This window comes from Crinia signifera, chromosome 7 (genome assembly GCF_055691185.1).
Source record: "Crinia signifera chromosome 7, ASM5569118v1, whole genome shotgun sequence".
In the NCBI taxonomy this organism is placed as follows: domain Eukaryota; kingdom Metazoa; phylum Chordata; class Amphibia; order Anura; family Myobatrachidae; genus Crinia; species Crinia signifera.
The window spans coordinates 258,462-273,929 of record NC_139223.1 but is presented as its reverse complement, the minus strand read 5'-3'; positions in this window follow the sequence as shown (position 1 = coordinate 273,929).

Sequence of the window (15,468 nt, the reverse complement as noted above, 5' to 3'; positions counted from 1 at the left end):
GGGGTGAGATTCCACTCTGGCGGAGCAGCTGCTTACTGATCCCTGGGCTCCGAAGATTTGCTGCCCAGCCTTCAGGTCTGAGTCAGTCCCATGGTTCTATGTAGACGTCATTTAGTAAATACTGCCTTTTTTTCATAGAATTTGCCCCGAATCCTTACTAATTTTACCCCTTAGACCTTGGAAGGACCTGAAGACCTTTTCCCTCTGATACAATGTCTGTTCCATTGTTTACTGTGTGACACTCCTGGAGCGCACCTTACACCGGAATGTGTGTACAGTAACTACAGGCCATGTCTGATGGACACAGATAAGGCAGCCTATGTTTGTGGATGTGATACCCAAAAACACACGCTCATAGGACACAGTGATAGGAAGAAGGTTGAATGATATCACTTTTGGAGGGTACAATGAGAGTCATAACCTCCCTGTTATTACCACTGTCTGCAGCAGACGATGGATCAGTTATTACATGTCCTCAGGGCCGGTGCTAGGTTCCTTAGCACCCTAGGCAAAACTTCTTATACCCCCCCCCCTTACATACAACACCCACATTGTAAAAAAATAAAATTTTATATATATATATATATATATATATATATATATATATGGGAAAGTACTTGAACACTGTAGCGCTGATTGTATGTATTGTGTGATCAAATAGTCCAGCAATACCACCTGAGATTAGACTCAGGGGAACAGGAACACCAAAGTCCTTTTAAGGGCTGCAGCTCAATCAACCAACAATCGTGGCTTGCTACGCTCCTGCTCTCTGTGTCTCCCCGGACGTCTGTCCCGTACACCGGTGTCCTGTGTCCCTGCGTCGCAATCCAGCATCAGCACTCAACTGAGACCCGGCCACTCGTGCAGCACGGACCATGTGAGCAGTTTATTGATTGGTTATATTGATAAAGCCTTGTGGTAGCCAGCCCACAGTGTTTTTACTGCAGGTACGGGCATTCTTTTGTTGTACCTTGGATTTTACCGTGTTGGTGTCCAAATAAACCTCTTTTAATACACCAGGAAGCGCTCTCTTCCCATTCCTTTTGTTTTACCTATATATATATATATATATATATATATATATATATATATATATAAACAGTTGTTTGGAGGTGTGGCATTCCCGCAAATTAACAGGACATGAAGCAGTTTTAAAGGCGTATATATATATATATATATATATATATATAGAGAGAGAGAGAGAGAGACACACACAAAAGTACCAACACACTCGCCAGTCCTACGAATGGGGTGCAAACAGCACTCACTTCCCAGGATGGGGTGCAGTGGCCTGTGACCACACACTCTAGGCGACGGGGGGGTGGGGGCAGCAAGACATTATGGGACCATCAGGGAGAGAAGCCGGACTGGGATCAGGAATCATATGGGGGAAGGAGATGGGGGGGGGGGGACGGAGACATAGACAAAGTCCTGGGACATAACAAGGGTATAATCGGGGGTAACTCTCAGGGTGCATCAGGAATGTCATGTAATAAAATGTTATGTTGTAACAGTCACGTTACCCCATTACAGTTCTTAGGTACAGATGATCTTAGTATACGGGAAGGAGGGAATGACAGAGGAAGAATTCCCGGAACTATGGAGAGGGCAGGCAGTGTGCATGGTGGGGAGGCCTGTAGAGAGTCTATTGAAGGGGAGAGGGGAAAGAGGAAGCTAGTAAAGAATTCAAATGGGTCCTGGGGTGAAACTAATCACAATATTAGAGCCATATCTAAAAATAAACATCAATTAAAATGCTTACTGGCTAATGCAAGAAGCTTAGTGAGTAAAATCGGGGAGCTTGAAACGGTGATCAGTAGGGATGACTACGACATCATTGGTATTACAGAAACATGGTGTAATGAGTCGCATGACTGGGCATTAAACATGGAGGGATATACACTCTACAGGAAAGACAGGGAAAATAGAAGGGGCGGGGGTGTGTGCCTATATGTAAATAATAACTTAACATCATGTGAGAAAAATATGAGCACAGACCTGGAAGACGACAACTCGGAGACAGTGTGGGCAGAGATAACCGACAATAATAAGAAACCAAAAAACAAATTTATAATAGGGGTATGCTATAGACCACCAAATATAAATGAAAGGGAAGAGTCTCTTCTTTTAAACCAAATCAAACAAGCATCAAATCAGGGTCAGGTATTAATTATGGGGGATTTTAATTTACCCGACATTGATTGGGAAAACGAAACAGGTAAATCAGCAAGAAGCAATGGGTTCTTAAGCTTACTTAAAGACCAGTTTATTACACAAACGGTAGAAACTCCAACTCGTGATGAGGCGCTCTTGGACTTAGTATTAACAAATAACACAGACTTAGTTTCAAACACAAAAGTAATTGAACAATTAGGGAATAGTGATCACAATATGGTTTCATTGGAAATCAACTTCAGTAAATTACATCAAAAAGGATCTGCAAAAATACTAAACTTCAGAAAAGCGAACTTTGAATTATTCAGGGAAGCCCTAACAGGAATTGGGTGGGAAACGGTTATGGAGGGAAAAAATGCAGAGGAAATGTGGGGTACTCTAAAAAAGGTGCTTGATTCACTAACTATTGAATACATTCCTAAAGTAACTAAAGGTAAATTCAACAAAAAAAAGCCACCATGGTTGGACAAAGAAGTAAGGTCAGCTATCAACAATAAAACCAGAGCCTTTAAATTCTATAAAAATAACTTGAATGAGGAGGCATTCGCAAAATACAAAGAATCAAACAAAACTTGTAAAGGGGTAATCAAAGCAGCTAAAATATTATATGAAGAGTGCATAGCCACTGAAAGCAAAAACAACCCAAAGAAATTTTTTAAATACATAAATAGTAAACGTTTAATTAAGGAAAACATAGGCCCACTAACTGATACTAGTGGAAAAAGTGTTACTGAGGACAAGGGAAAAGCAAAACTGTGAAATGAGTTCTTCTCATCAGTATTTACTAAGGGAGAGCAGATTGTGGAACGAACATTTACCACAAACGGGACAAATAAGCCAGATCTCATTGTGGATTTCACGCCGAAAGAAATAATACTGAGGCTAAGCAAACTCAAAACAAATAAGTCACCAGGGCCAGATGGGATTCATCCGAGGGTATTAATGGAATTAAGGGATGAACTAGCTACCCCCCTACATTATATCTTTAGCAAGTCACTATCGTCAGGTATAGTACCAAAAGATTGGAGAATAGCAGAGGTAGTGCCAATATTCAAAAAAGGAAAAAAGGAAGATCCAGCTAATTACAGACCCGTTAGTTTAACATCAATTGTGGGTAAACTATTTGAAGGATTTTTAAGGGATGGTATCCAGGAATATTTAGATCATCACCTTCTACTCAGTACTAACCAACATGGGTTCGTGAAAAATCGTTCATGCCAAACTAATCTACTAGGGTTCTATGAAGAGGTTAGCAAAAACCTCGATAATGGAAATGCTGTAGATGTGATTTTCCTAGATTTTGCTAAAGCATTTGATACTGTCCCACACAAGAGATTGATTAATAAAATGGAGAACCTAGGATTGGGTGAAAATATCTGCAGATGGGTAGGGAATTGGCTATGTAATAGAGAACAAAGAGTGGTTGTGAATGGTGCCGTATCAGATATGATACCGGTACTAAGTGGAGTGCCCCAGGGTTCGGTTTTGGGGCCCATTTTGTTTAACATTTTTATTAATGATATTGGGATAGGGTTACTCAGCAATGTATCCATCTTTGCGGACGATACAAAACTTAGCAAAGTCATCAAATCACCAGAAGATGTCACCATGCTTCAAAATGATCTTGCAATTCTAGATGAGTGGGCAAAAAAATGGAAGATGAGGTTCAATGTAGATAAATGTAAGGTTATGCACCTTGGGAGACACAACCAGTGTGCAAGTTACAACCTTAGCGGAGAGGAACTGGGTAATTCCATACTTGAAAAGGATCTAGGAGTCCAAATAGACAGCAATCTAGGATGTAGTGCCCATTGTAATGTAGCTACAAAAAAGGCCAACAAAATTCTGGCATGTATTAACAGGGGAATGGAAACTAGGGACTCAAGGGTAATTATGCCACTATATAAAGCATTGGTGAGACCTCACCTAGAGTACGGAGTACAGTTCTGGGCCCCACACTATAAAAAGGACATCATAGAATTAGAAAAAGTCCAAAGGCGAGCAACAAAGCTTATTAGGGGAATGGAGAATTTAAGCTACGGGGAGAGATAAAGCAATTTGGGACTATTTACATTAGAAAAGAGACGTTTAAGGGGGGACATGCTCAACATGTACAAGTATATCAAGGGTCAATATAAGGAACTGTCACACACCCTATTTTCTACTAGAAAGGAATCTAGGACGCGAGGGCATGAGTATAGATTAGAAGAAAAAAGATTTCATTCAGCTAGTAGAAAGAATTTCTTTACGGTCAGAACAGTCAAACTCTGGAACTCTCTTCCCAGAGAGGTGGTAACGGCTGGCTCATTAAATGCGTTCAAGGCAAAGTTGGACAAACATTTACTGGAGAAAAACATCCATGGGTACAAATAAGAAATATAATTTGTCTGTAAAATACCAGAACCAACCAAATCAGCAATGGATATCTATACCAGGTTGAACTAGATGGACGCAAGTCTTTTTTCAGCCTTACCTACTATGTAACTCTAGTAAATACAAACACAGGGGCCCAGCACTCACTACAACAAACTAACTCACCTTAACATTCAAATAATCAATAAATAAATAATGGGGTTTTAGTTCATGAATTGATCAATGCATTTAAGCTTGCAGCCCATCGCCAAGGGACCCCATTTCACTGTAAGTCCTACACTAACAACTGGTTTTCTTAGGAACCTGGCACCTGCTTACACATCATAGCTAAAATGTATATGTGTTTTCCGAGCATGCTAAAACCGGTTTCAAGCAACACTTATTCATGGCTTAATACTACAGGTTTTTTTAAATGTAATCAGTGTTGCATATGCAAGTTTGCACATAAAGATGGAAAACAAATTATCAATCATGATTCAAGTTACTCACAAGATTAAACACATAGGTAATTTATTGTTTGGAATGTACGTGTGGTTATAAATATATAGGAAAAACAAAGAGACCTCTGAAAATTAGAATACAAGAACACGTTAGAGCCATAAAAAAACAAAATGGAAAACCATTCTGTTCCTCGCCACTTTTTACATCTGCACAACTCCGACCCTGATCACTTATCGTTCAAAGCCAGAGAACATATTGTTTTGGGAGAAAGGGGAGGAGATAGAGATAAGAGATTATACCAGAGAGAAATGTTCTGGATTTATTCCTTGAATATGCTGGTACCCTCTGGTTTTATTGATTTTTATGAAATATCACTTTCCTCTGAGCAATTTTTTGATTAGAACAGAAAATGAGAAATTTGAAGGCTTTGTGTTTGAATTATGTAATACCGTATATACTCGAGTATAAGTCGACCCGAATATAAGCCGAGGCACCTAATTGTACCTAAAAAAACTGGGAAAACTTATTGACCCAAGTATAAGCCGAGGGTGGGAAATGCAGCAGCTACTGGTAAATTCCCCTGTATAAGAATACAAGGACACCACAGCTGCTCCCCCTACATAATAACAGGACACCACAGGCTGCTCCCCCTGCATGGGACACCACAGGCTGCTCGGCTTTTACTGACCTTCATCTTCTGTACTGGGGGGGTTGCAGCTGCCGCGCTGTCTGGCTCCACAGGGAGGCAGGGGAGGAGGGTGCATGGCCGCTGCTGTCCTCCTGGTGTTTCCGCCGCTGCCCTGCTTAACGGTGGCAAACTTCAGTGCTCAAGGGAGGTAGAGGGTGCTACTGACCGCTCCATAGGGGGAGGGGGTGTGCGGCGGCAGCCGCTGACTTCCTTCTGCGGCGCCGATGCCCTGCTCCATTCTGTAATGGCCAGGCCTCCTGCACCATACATTTCCTCAATGCAGGAGGCCGGCGACCATGTTTCTGTAGCCGCAGCCATCTTCCCTAAGCCGAGGCTACAATATTAAAGCCACTGACTCGAGTATAAGCCGAGTGGGGCTTTTTCAGCAAATGAAAAGGGCTGAAAAACTCGGCTTATACTCGAATATATACGGTATGTGTTTCTTTTTTACACATACTGTGGATATACAGTATATATATATAGTATGGGTACTCTTTACTTAGAAGGGCGCTCATCTCGGCCATCTCGGGCATCTCGGGCATTGAATGCACTAAAAAAATCAGGTGCGATGCGACAGAAGAGATGCCCGAGATTTCCCATAGGGAACAATGTTAAATGTCTCAATTGACCCGATTTTCCTGTTCAATGCCTCAATTGACCCAATTTTTCCATAGGAAACAATGTTAAATGGGCCACAGAGGCCAAATAGGCACCCTGAAGTGTATAATGGCCACCCGAATTGTTAACGCCACCCCACGATCAACGTCAACCCGAAGCGTGGCGAGCGCAGCGGTACGCGTCCTACGACCTTTTCATACCCCCACTATCCACGTCGGCGTGGAGTTGAGAATAGAAAGTGTGGCGAGCGCAGCGAGCCACCGAGCCCGAAGCGTGGCGAGCGCAGCGAGCCCCGCGAGGGGACGCGGATACCTTCACAGGTATCCGCGTCCCCTCGCGGGCTTCACAGCTGTCCGCGTACCCTCGCCACGCTTCGGGCTCGGTGGCTCGCTGCGCTCGCCACACTTTCTATTCTCAACTCCACGCCGACGTGGATAGTGGGGGTATGAAAAGGTCGTAGGACGCGTACCGCCGCCCCTCGCGGGCTCGCTGCGCTCGCCACGCATCGGGTTGACGTTGATCGTGGGGTGGCGTTAACAATTCGGGTGGCCATTATACACTTCAGGGTGCCTATTTGGCCTCTGTGGCCCATTTAACATTGTTTCCTATGGAAAAATCGGGTCAATTGAGGCATTGAACAGGAAAATTGGGTCAATTGAGACATTTAACATTGTTCCCTATGGGAAATCTCGGGCATCTCGTCGGTTGATCGCACCCGATTTTTTAGTGCATTCAATGCCCGAGATGCCCGAGATTTTTTACTAACGATGCCCACGATCAAAATCGTGGGCGCCCTTCTAAGTAAAGAGTACCATAGTATGTTTTCAATATGTTACTAATAAGTATATGTACACATTCTTTATACATAGATCTATTCCTAGTATAATGTGTTGTATTTATCATATGCAAAACTGGTGGTGATGTATTTATATGCTGGGACCATTTGCATGCTGTTACAATGGGTCCACATTGAACGTCATTATGGCCCAACTATTTTTATGCACACCAAGAAATATGTACACATAAACGTTCTGAGGATACGATAATTATATGTATTTACAGAAGGGCTAAGAAATAGATCCCAAAATAATTATTTTTCTATCTTTTTATTAAGAATAACTATCGTTACTGAATGCATAAGTGTCAAAGGGATTGTCTATGAAAAGGCATAAAACGTCAGCAATAATGATTTTACCTACGCACATGCGCAGTGATAAACCTAAACAGGAGAAAATATCACATTCATATAGCTGAGAAATCAGCTAATGCTGGGTACACACCAGGACGACTAGGGCCCGATTCTGTCAATTTAGATCCAATTCCGACCGGTTGTATGCAGATTGTATGTACTTTTGTGCGTTTTTGTCATTTATTTGATCCGATTCCGATCCGATGCGCGTACACGCCACTCGTTTGGTCGCATCTTTGGTCCTACGTGCTGCAGGTAGGATCCGTCAATCCCAGGCCGACCGACCGTCAATCGCGTGCAGATCGTGAGTGTTTTTTGCCGCCTCCGTCGGCCGTCCGTCGTTTGATCCACCCTATTTGAGTGGCATTTCCTAAACACTCCCCCCGGCGCCATGTTTTTCCACATAGCAAACAGTGCTGGCGCAGCAGTTGGACTCTCCTTCTTGTCTAATCTCCCAGAACAACAACCTGGTATGTTTGCACTCCCAATGCTCTCCTATGCATGCCCACTGTTGCCACCAATGTATATAGTGTGTATAGAGCACTGGTTTGGCAACCGTGCACCCGACCATGTCACTGTTTGCTCGGGTGGGCCCCATTTGTGTGTGTATAGATATAACCATTGTCCACCATTGCAGTATTCCATGCACTCCTCTCTGCTAGGCCCCATTCACCTGTGTGTGTGTTTGTGTATATATATAGATATATACATATAACCATTGTCCACCATTGCAGTATTCCATGCACTCCTCTCTGCTAGGCCCCGTTCACCTGTGTGTGTGTTTGTGTATATATAGATATATACATATAACCATTGTCCACCATTGCAGTATTCCATGCACTCCTCTCTGCTAGGCCCCATTCACCTATGTTTGTGTATATATAGATATATACATATAACCATTGTCCACCATTGCAGTATTCCATGCACTCCTCTCTGCTAGGCCCCATTCACCTGTGTGTGTGTGTGTGTGTGTTTGTGTATATATAGATATATACATATAACCATTGTCCACCATTGCAGTATTCCATGCACTCCTCTCTGCTAGGCCCCATTCACCTGTGTGTGTGTGTTTGTGTATATATATAGATATATACATATAACCATTGTCCACCATTGTAGTATTCCATGCACTCCTCTGCTAGGCCCCATTCACCTGTTTGTGTGAATAGCAATCTGCACAATAAAATGTATAGTGGTTTTCATAAAAGTTTATTAACATCTTAAATACTTAAAACATAAGAACTAGGTAAACTAGTAACTATAAAAATTTAAATATGAAACAAAACATGAATATAACAACTAAAATGGTTTTATCTTTTTACAGTCCCAATGTCCAACGCAAAAGAACAAGAATTTTTAGAAGGGTTTATTGAGAAGTATTGTTCCCATGAATGCCTGTGGCGAACAATGTCCAAAGAGTATTCGAACAAAATGAAAAGAAACCAAGCCTTGGAGGACTTGTCTCGCTACAGTCTCCCATTTCATCCAGAGGCCAATGTAGAATGGGAGGAGGATAATTCGCAGTCTGCATCGGTGAGTCTATTTTTTTTTGGCTATCTAATTGATTCCTCCTGCCAATCCACAGCCCCCTCCCCATTAAAGTAGGCCATATACTCTTCCCTCACCTGTTTGGCTCGTGCACTCCCTGTGAAGTGTTGTGTTGGGGTTTGCAAGGAGGATATCTGCACTACCTCCTCTGGCAGATCTTGGTCTTCTTGGAGTGCTGTGCCTGTAGCCCTTTGCTGTGTGGCTTTTCTGCGGAGCAAATTGTGCAGGACACAGCACGCCGTGACAACCCAGTCAATTTTGTCCACCCTCAGGTTAATGGCAGTGTGGAAAATGCGAAACCGGCTAGCCAGGATGCCAAAAGCATTTTCCACAACACGCGGTGCCCTGGATAGCCTGTAGTTAAAGATCCTTTTGTCATGAGTCAGACCCCTTTGCGCATATGCTTCATGACATGCTCGTGCAGGCCAAAAGCATCGTCTGCCACAAACACAAAGTTAAGCCCCTGTTTAGTTTCCTGGACAGACGGCAAGTGAAGGGTGTTCGCTATGAGCCTTTCGTAGAACTTTGTGTCCTTGAAATGCCACCATCCGATGCACGGCCATTCCTTCCTACATCCAGGAAGATAAACTCATAGTTCGCATTAACCACAGCCATTAGTACAATGCTAAAATAGCCCTTGTAAATAAAGTAGTAGGAACCACTATTGATAGGCTGGGCTATGCGGACATGTTTGCCATCAATGGCTTCACCGCAATTTGGAAAGTTCCATCGCTGTTCAAACTCCTCTGCGATGACTTTCCATTCATTCACGCTGGTAGGGAACTGAAATTAGAAGTAAATAGAATTGATTAGTAAACATGTTAAATTTTTTTACAGCTTGGTGACTACCCACCTGCAACCCCAGACCTTTCTGTCCTATCAGATAATGCATGCACATCAAGCGAAGCTCCTACTCCGGCACGCACTCCGCCACCCACCCTGGAACCCACTCCCCCGTGCCAAAAAAATGCGTGGCAAAGGAAAAAAAGGAGAAGCAGCAGCACATGAAGAATTTATGATGCGGGCACAGCGAGTCCTGCAAAGAAACCCGGACAAACATGACAACTACTTCACTTATGTGGCAGAGTGTGTTCGCAACATGGCTCCGGACCAGCAACTTACTTTTGAAAAGTTATGCATGGAGTTGGTGTATAATGGCAGTTTAGGGTATCTCAACAGTGGCACTAAAATAGTTGGCATGGGTAGTGCACCAGACACACCACTGTCATTAGAATCACCAGTGCCTACTCCGCCTGCCACCATACCACCTACCACCGTACCAGGCCAGTCGAGCACACTTCCAACACATACCCAGTCAACACCTACACAGCCTTCTCAACCCTCCCAGTACCGTCAATTCTACAGTTCTTTACTGATAGAAGATCCGGAGTCTCCTGTTTTTGAGGATCTGTCTTAAAAAATAGGCTATTTTATCATTTACCATCGACATGGTCTCAGCTGCAGGTATGTGATGGCCACTGCTCACATGGCTTATGGCGCACATCAATGGGGCCGGGATCATTGCATCTGCGCCATGTGGGCCGCAGCCTTTACATATCTGCAGCAGTCATCCTCTGCCACACAAGGGCCTGTTTCATAAGTTATTAGAGTGTCTTTTTTTTTTCTACGTATACAGTATGCTGCTACCTGTACCTGCATTACCAGAGGGAGAACAGGATTCTCCTCAATCTGGAGAGCAAACTCCATTTATTGCCCTTTTGTCTTTGCCAATAGTATGGGGTACTGTGCAACAGACATGGTCTCAGCTGCAGGTATGTGATGGCCACTGCTCACATGGCTTATGGCGCACATCAATGGGGACGGAACCATTGCCTCTGCGCCATGCGCCATGTGGGCCGCAGCCTTTACATATCTGCAGCAGACATCCTCTGCCACACACCTGTTTCATAAGTTACCAGAGTGTTTTTTTTTTTTACGTATATGCTGCTACCTGCATTACCAGAGGGAGAACAGGATTCTCCTCAATCTGGAGAGCAAACTCCATTTATTGCCCTTTTGCCTTTGCCAATAGTATGGGGTACTGTGCGGCAGACATGGTCTCAGCTGCAGGTATGTGATGGCCACTGCTCACATGGCGTATGGCGCACATCAATGGGGCCTGGACCATTGCATCTGCGCCATGTGGGCCGCAGCCTTTACATATCTGCGGCAGACATCCTCTGCCACACAGTAGCCCGTACTTATTGGGAAAGTTTAAACTGGGTCATACATACTTAAATGTTTATATATAGTCTGTGTTTTTGTACAATATCTTTTATATATGGTATTATAATATATTTGTGTTTACACAATAAATCTATTTACTATTTTACATGTTTTACATATGAAAGGCCTAAAAGATCTGTTTCTGTCCTAGGCCTAAATTATAAATAAAAATTTTTTGTTTGCACAATAAAGTGTATGGTGTATTTTTCATCCTTACCTTGCAATACTGGTACTGCAGCACCTTCACAATGGCTTTGCAGGTCTCCGGGATGATGAGGCCCAAAGCTTGCGGGGAGATGAGGGATCCAAACTTCAGGTCAGCAAGAGACCGTCCTGTCGCCAGAAACCTCAGGGTCACCACCAGCCGTTCCTCAGCAGTGATAGCCACGCGATACTTGGTATCCTGCTTCTCAATGTGGGGAGTCACCAGACGCAGCAATTCCTGGAATGTGGCATCATCCATCCTCAAGAAGTTCCGGAAATCGTCTGGGTTATTTTCCCTGATGTCCCTGAGCAGTGGCATGTGCGAACGAGTCTGACGCTGCAGTAGCCACTGCTTTGTCCAGCATGATCTTGCTCTCCTGCGCTGGGCCCTCTGACGCCTAAGCTTCAGCACTGCATAATAGAGCAGGTAATGTTGCTGGTGACTACCCATCACTGCATTCTCCATAGTGCAGGGTTAAAAGACACTTTGTAATGGCAGGCAAAACAAAGTAATGTGTAAATAGCTATGTCCAGCGTTCAGCAGGTATAAACCAAGCCTCACTAGTAACAAAGCAGAAATACACTGGTTTAAAATGGCTGCTGCTATTCCTATCCCCCTCTGCTAGTCCAGCCCCTTCATTCAAATTTCAAAGGCCAATCTGACGACGGTCGCATGTGTTCTTGCAAAAAAACAAAAACCAGCGATCCGACCGTCTTAACGACCATCACGGGCGCATCGGGATCGTTCCGCAAAAAAAACACATTTTTTGCTAATCGTTTGCTGGGGACTGCCTGGGAGCTCCCGGGAAGTCCAAGGGAAATCGTTCCATGGTCGTCTATCGGTCGTGGACGACGGTGGTCGTCCTGGTGTGTACCCTACGTCTCGCGTGCATGCGAGCGCAGTCCAGCGAGATCACGGCAACTCTGTCTGAGAAAAAGAGACTTCATAGAAGAGCAGTTACTGAATGTGCGAGTACTCTCTTGAGAATCCAGGAGCCTCATGCATGCATGATAGCAGTGTCTATAGTTAGAAGTGTTACATAGTCGCCATGACAACGCTGGTACCCTGCACATGCGCAATGTACTCTTTCCGGACGCCAAGCAATTAACATAGCTGATATAGTGCATATATATATGCCCTTGATGTATGTCAGCCTAGATAAGCTCATTTACCTGAAACCTGTGACAGCTGCCCCTTTAATACTAATTCAGGTGCTGTGTTTGGGATGGTCTCACCTTTTAAAGCCATAAGGTACATGGCAGTTGAGCTTTAACGCAAGAAAAAAAACACATGTTCATTTTAGCTATGATGTGCAAACAGTTGCCAGGTTCCTAAGAAAACCAGTTGTTAGTGTAGGACTTGCAGTGAAATGGGGTCCCTTGGCGATGGGCTGCAAGCTTAAATGCATTTTTCAATTCATGAACTAAAACCTCATTATTTATTTAATTGATTATTTGAATGTTAAGTAGAGATGTGCGGCGGACACTTTTTCGGGTTTTGGATCTGGATCTCCCTTCGTGTTTTGGATCTGGATTGGTTTTGGCAAAACCACCCTTGCGGGTTTTGGATCTGGATTTTTATGAAAAAATGCTAAAAATGGCTAAAATAACAGAATTTGGGCCTGTTTTTGCCCCTAAAGTATTATTGACCTCAATAACATTAGTTGCCACTCATTTCTAGTCAATAGTTAAATAAATACACACTGACACATATGAAAAATAAAAGTTTAATACATACATACATTACACAAACACACTGATACTTACCTATCTTGATCCCGTAGGTAGGTCCCTGGGTCCGGTCCACTGGCTTGGTTCCGGGGCTGGTCCGGGTCCGGGGCTCCAGGGCTGAAGAGTCCGGGGTCCTGGATCCGTAGTAATCCAAATGGGTACCTGGGGAAGGAAATCCAACTCACCTGTCTTCTGGCGACCACCCCGGCATCTGCTGTTCAAGACGCGCTGCTAAAATGTAGACGCAGTAACTGGTCTATATAGAACTTTAGTCACCCTGCCGGCTGACTAAAGTTCTATATAGACGTGTTTGCGCCTAAATTTTAGTCAGCCAGCAGGGTGACTATAGTTCTATATAAATGGGTTTGCGTCTAAATTTTAGGCACCCTGCCGGCTGACTAAAATTTTGACGCTAACCCGTCTATATAGAACTTTAGTCAGCCGGCAGGCTGACTAAAGTTCTATATAGACCGGTTACTGCGTCTACATTTTAGTCACCCTTTTACTAGTTTAAAAAAAAACGACGTGGGGTCCCCCCCACTGCCGTAACCAGCACCAGGCTAAAAGAGCCGGGGCTGGTATTAAAAAATCAGGAAACCAACCAGATAGGGCTTCACTGATTTTTTAAAACCAGCCCCAAGCTCCAGGTCCGGGGCTGGTTCCCAAAATACGGGGGACAAAATGACTAGGGGTCCCCCGTATTTTAAGAACCAGCCCCAGGCCAAACCAGCCAGCAGGGTAATGCCACAGCCGGGGGGAGACTTTTTATACAAGTCCCCCCGGCCAAAGCATTCATACCTGTGACCGGTCAGCCTGGCCAGGGGTCCTGGGGGAGTGGGGACCCCCCCCAATAAAGGGGTCCCCCCCCTCCAGGACTTACCTGACCAGGCTGAAGCCTGGTACTGTCCCCGATGCCCCTGGACGGTGGGCATCGGGCTGATGGAATAATGTAAAAAAATAGAATAAAAACTATTGTCTTCTCCTGTGGAACTATGAGTCCCAGCAAGCCTCCCCCGCAGGCTGGGACTTGGAGAACCACAAGTCCCAGCCTGCGGGGCATTAAAGGGCCCGCTGGCACTTGTAGTTCTACAGTAAAAGAAAGAGTTAAATAAACACACACTGACAACACAGAAAAATAAAACTTTAATACAAACATTACACACACACATACTGATACTTACCTATCTTGATCCCGTAGGTAGGTCCCAGGGTCCGGGGCTCCAGGGCTGAAGAGTCCGGGGTCCTGGATCCGTAGTACTCCAAAGGGGTACCTGGGGAAGCAAATCCTACTCACCTGTCCTGTCCACCCCGGCATCTTCACTTCAAGCGTCTTGAACAGCAGATGCTGGGGTGGTCGCCAGAAGACAGGTGAGTTGGATTTCCTTCCCCAGGTACCCATCTGGATTACTACGGATCCAGGACCCCGGACTCTTCAGCCCTGGAGCCCCGGACCCGGACCAGCCCCGGAACCAAGCCAGTGGACCGGACCCAGGGACCTACCTACGGGATCAAGATAGGTAAGTATCAGTGTGTTTGTGTAATGTATGTATGTATTAAACTTTTATTTTTCATGTGTCAGTGTGTATTTATTTAACTATTTTTTTTTCTGTGGAACTACTAGTGCCAGCGGGCCCTTTAATGCCCCGCAGGCTGGGACTTGTGGTTCTCCAAGTCCCAGCTTGCAGGGAAGGCATGCTGGGACTCATAGTTCACCAGTAAAAGACAATGGTTTTTAATCTATTTTTTACACCATACCATCAGCTCGATGCCCACCGCCCAGGGGCATCGAGGACAGCACCAGGCTTCAGCCTGGTCAGGTAAGTCCTGGAGGGGGGGGACCCCTTTATTGGGGGGGTCCCCACTCCCCCAGGGCCCCTGGCCAGGCTGACTGGTCGGTAGGGTTAATGCTTTGGCCGCGGGAACTTATATCACAAGTGTCCCCCGGCTGTGGCATTACCCTGCTGGCTGGTTTTGCCTGGGGCTGGTTCTTAAAATACGGGGGACCCCTAGTCATTTTGTCCCCCGTATTTTGGGAACCAGCCCCGGACCTGGAGCCTGGGGCTGGTTTTAAAAAATCAGCGAAGCCCTATTTGTCGGGTTTCCTGATTTTTTAATACCAGCCCCGGCTCCTTCAGCCTGGTGCTGGTTACGGCTGTGGGGGGGACCCCACGCCGTTTTTTTTTTTTTAGTCAAAGCTAGAACGCCCACATGGGCGTTCCAGCTTTGTCAGTATAGTCGCAAGGACGGCAGCATATCGGTCGGACGTGCGTAC